Genomic DNA, 4,990 nt, shown 5'->3' on the forward strand with positions numbered 1-4,990 from the left:
AAAAAACAAACAACCCAATCAAAAAACAGGCAGAAGACCTAAACAGACACTTCTCCAAAGGAGATATACAGATGGCCAAGAGGCACATGAAAAGCTGCTCAACATAACTAATTAATAGAGAAATGCAAATCATAACTACAGTGAGGTATCACCTGACACTGGTCAGAATGGCCATAATCAAAAAATCTACAAACAATAAATGCTGGAGAGGGTATGGAGAAAAGGGAACCCTCTTGCAATTTTGATGGGAATGTAAATTGATACAGCCACTATGGAAAACAGTACGGAGAATCCTTCAAAAACTAAAAATAGAGTTACCATATAACCCAGCTATCCCACTACTGGGCATATACCCAGAGAAAACCATAATTCAAAATGACACATGCACCCCAATGTTCACTGCAGCACTATTTACAATAGCCAGGTCATGGAAGCAACCTAAATGCCCATCAACAGACAAATGGATAAAGAAGAAGTGGTACATATATACAATGGAATATTACTCAGCCATAAAAAGGAACAAAGCTGGGTCATTTGTAGAGACGTGGATGGACCTAGAGACTGTCATACAGAGTGAAATTAAATCAATAAGAGAAAAACAAGTATCATACATTCACACATATATGTGGAATGTAGAAAAATGGTACAGATGAACCAGTTTGCAAGGCAGAAATAGAGAAAAAGATGTAGAGAACAAACATATGGACACCACAGGGGGAAAGCGGGGGGGGGGAGGGGGGGATGAATTGGGAGATTGGGATTGACATATACACACTAATATGTATAAAATAGATAAGTAATAAGAAACTGCTGTATAAAAAAAAAATCAAAAAAAAAAAAAAAACTGCACCCGGTCAGAATGGTTATTGTTACCAAACTCAGGTGTGGCTGTGTTACTGGAAGTTCAGCCTCTCTGTACACCAGTGCCAAATCAAATCTCGGAGACAGTTTGGAGTGAAGTAGAAAACGATAGCTTTATGACTTTGTCAGGCAAAGGGCGGCACAATGGGCTCCTGCCTCATAAAACTATGTGTCCCCCCCCATCCTGGGAGGGTTTGATGAGGGTTTATAACAGTGGTTCGTGGGTGGGTGGAGTGGGGTGGGGGGGTGAGGGTGGGGTTGGTGTCTCTGACAAAATTAGGGTGTGAGCTGGGCCTGCCCTCCCTTGATCTCCTCTCAGGTGGTTGGTCTTCTAACCTTGATGAGCTTCTCTGGTCCCTTTAATCTCGCCTCTGTTGGTTTTTTTGGCTGCTCCTCCCTTGATGAGCAACTGTTCAATTCCGCCCTTTGGAACTCAGGGAAGGTCATGGAGGATGGAGTCTTGCCTACAAGGGGACAAAAAGGCCTCCATGCCTCCATGCCTGGGATCCCCACAGGGCCCCTGCTGAGTTCCAGCTGCTCGCCACTCAAAAGCCAATACTTGAGAGACAAGTGTTGGTTGGAAAGGAAAGTTCGCTTTAATTCAGGAGACTGGCAACGTGAGGAGAAGGCAGACTCATGTCCAAAGACCAGCTCAGAAGATTCTGCTCAACTGTGAAAGTTTTTAAAGGGAGAATCATTTGGGGAGGGGGTCAGAGTCTTTGTGATCTTCCACTGTGTGTAGATGTTCTTCTGGTTGATTGGTGGTGAGGTAACAGGGCAATGCTCCAGGAATCTTATACTCAGCCTGAAGTTACCATCCTCTACCTGGGTGGGGGCCTTAGTTCTTACAGAAGAACTCAAAAATATTGTTATGTGTATTCTAGTGGAGGAACCTGTGCCTTGCCCCTTGCTGCACTACGATTCTTGATGGCTCCTCCCTAGTTTCTGCATTCCCTCCCTTCCTTGATAAGCAACTGTTTGAATCTGCCCTTTGGAACTCAGGGAGGTTGAATGAAGCCTATTTCCTACAAAGAAGAAATGGGGGACATGGAAAGGATGTGTACCTGGGAGGCACCCACAGGGTCCTTCTCCATTTTGCTATCATCAAAAAATATACAAGTAATAAATGCTGGAAAGATTGTAAAGAAAAGTGAGATACACTGTTGGTGAGAATGTAAATTCGTGCAGCCCCTATGGAAAACAGTATGGCGAGTCCTTAAAAAACTAAAAATAGAACTACCATATGATTCTGCAATCCTACTCTTGGGTATATACCCAGAAAAGATAAAAACTCTAATTTGAAAAGATACACGCACCCCAATGTTCAAAGCAGCACTATTTACAATAGCCAAGACATGGAAGCAACCTAAATGTCCATTGACAGGTGCATGGATAAAGAAGATGTGAGATATATATATACCTAGATATAGATATAGATACATATAGATATATATAGATATAATGGAATATTACTCAGCCATAAAAAAGAATGAAATGTTGACATTTGCAGCAACCTGGGTGGATCTAGAGATTATCATACTAGGTGAAATAAATCAGACAGAGAAGGACAAATATCATATCATGTCACTTGTATGTGGAATCAAAAAAAATGATACAAATGAACTTATTTACAAAACAGAAACAGACTCATAGAGATAGAAAACAAATTTATGGTTACCAAAGGGGAAGCAGGGGAGGGATAGGAGTTTGAGATTAGCAGATACATATTATTATGTATAAAATGCATAAACAACAAGGACCTATTGTATAGATAGCACAGGGAACTGTATTCAATATCTTGTAGAAACCTATAATGGAAAAGAATCTATAACGGAAAAAAAAAAAATATATATATATATATATATATATATATAAAAAACTGAATCACTTTGCTGTACTCCTGAAACTAACACAATATTGTAAATCAACTATACTTCAATTAAAAGATTAAAAATAAGAAAATTAAAATATGCACCATGAACCCTATCACCATCACCAAACTAACAAGAATTTATTATTTAAAAGCATGACTAGAAGCCATTTGAAATCACAACCAGCTAGACAAGTGATATGAGGCATCCTTTCCCCAGGTTGCAAGAATTCCTTAAGTACCTGTGTTACCAACATAATTAGCATGGCCATCAACATCTTAAAATACTGATGTAGTATTATCAGTAAATGCTGGTATGAAATAGATTTAATATTCAATGTAACTATTCTTAATTATTCACTAAGTTAGTGGTAAGTAGCTCTATAAATTGAATAGAAAAATGAAACTGTATAAAATTTTGCCTCATTTGGCAAAAGGAATCCCCCCCAAACACGTTTATTTTTAATGTGTATCAGTTCATAAGGAAAACACTCAAGGACCATCCTATGAGATTCCTAATTTTTTTGAGGGATGTATTTTACTGCCTTTTGAGACAGGAAGAGCATTTTATTATTCTTTTTAAAATACACATTCAGGTACAAATCTGATCTCCCTGGTTACAAATACCCCTAGAAGCAAACTTTTCTATCGTAATGAATGTGTTCATTTATTCACCTGATCTTTCAGACAAAAAAAAAAAAAAAAATGTCTTTAATAAGTGAGAAGATGTAAACAGCAAGTGAGAGAAAAAAAATCTACTATGAATAGGACATTTTCCAAAGGCAAATTTGGTTTAGCTTGAATGACTTATCCAAGTCTTTGATGGAAAACAATTGAAAATAGGAAAAGATCAGCCTAAAAAAAATAGAACCAGTATAAACTCAAATATTCAGCTCAAACAGGACCAGTGAGGTCTGAATATAAGAAAATCCAGAAAACCTGAAAAAATCTAGAGTCTCTGAGCAAAGACACTAGAAGTCTGAGGCTTAGCTGAAGTAGAAAAATAAAATTTTAATTTCTGTTCATTCTCATTCTCTCAATTTCCAGGAACAAAATAGCTGCTAGTTCTTAGAACTTTAGAAGCTTGCAATTTGTGCATAATTACTTTAATAAGTATAAAATATATCCTATAAATAGCATAATATAAGACATTAATTCTGCAAGTTTAAAAGTAAGATCAGAATTGCTATTTTTAACTTTCTGGAGAACAGGAAGTTCATTTAGTTTTTAACTCAGGACTTTCCAATACCTGGCACCATACTTTTTATATTACACGTGTTACCAAAACCATATTTCTTCAACTAACTCATGTGCCTTTAGTGCTTGTGGATCAGGGAAGATCCTAGGCATAAACAGCCCCTCCAAAGAGCCATCTTCCAGAATACAGATTTGCCTCTAAGCTCACCAGAACAAGCTACCCCTCATGTTTCGGGGGACTCAACTCCTGCTTTCCAACAGGGACTCTGTACGGCAGCAACAAAACCCACATCTGCAAAGAAGAAGCCTCAAGCTTTCCAGGTTTTTGCTTCTTTTATAAGGTAATCAAGACCATACTCTCACCGCTCACCAGTATTTCCCAAATGTCTTAGTCAGCTTGAGCTGCCATAACAAAATACCACAGAGTGGGCAGTTTAAACAACAGAATTTTATTTCTCAAGTTCTGGAGGCTGGAAGTCCAAGATCAAGGTACAAGCTGACTCAGTTCCTGGTGAGGGCCCTCTTCCTGGCTTGCAGGAGGCTGTCTGCTCACTGTGTCCTCACGTGGCCTTTCCTGTGTGTGTGTGTGTTTGTGTCTGTAGGGGGCTGTGTGTGCATGCACACGCAGAGAGAGTGAAACCTCCGTCTTCTTGTAAGGACGCTAGTCCTATCAGATCAGGGCCCCACTCTTATGACTTCATCTGATTCTATACATACAAAGGCCCCCATCTCCAAATACTCCGTGGGCATTAGGGCTTCAACATATGAATTTTGTGAGGACACAAACATTCAGTCCGTAATCCCAAACTTTTCTGATTGTTAGGAATCCCCTAAAACACTTAAGGCAAACCCAAACAAAACCAGATCCCCAGTGCCTGCCTGTAATAGTTTTGTTTTGTTTTGTTTAATATTTATTTATTTGGCTACATGGGTCTTCGTTGTGGCACGCAGGATCTTTAGTTGCGGCATGTGGGATCTAGTTTCCTGACCAGGGATGGAACCCAGGCCCCTTGCATTGGGAGTGTGGAGTCTTAGCCACTGGACCACCAGGGAAGTCCCCTG

The sequence above is a fragment of the Lagenorhynchus albirostris genome, chromosome 1, assembly GCF_949774975.1.
Source record: "Lagenorhynchus albirostris chromosome 1, mLagAlb1.1, whole genome shotgun sequence".
Taxonomy (NCBI): Eukaryota; Metazoa; Chordata; class Mammalia; order Artiodactyla; family Delphinidae; genus Lagenorhynchus; species Lagenorhynchus albirostris.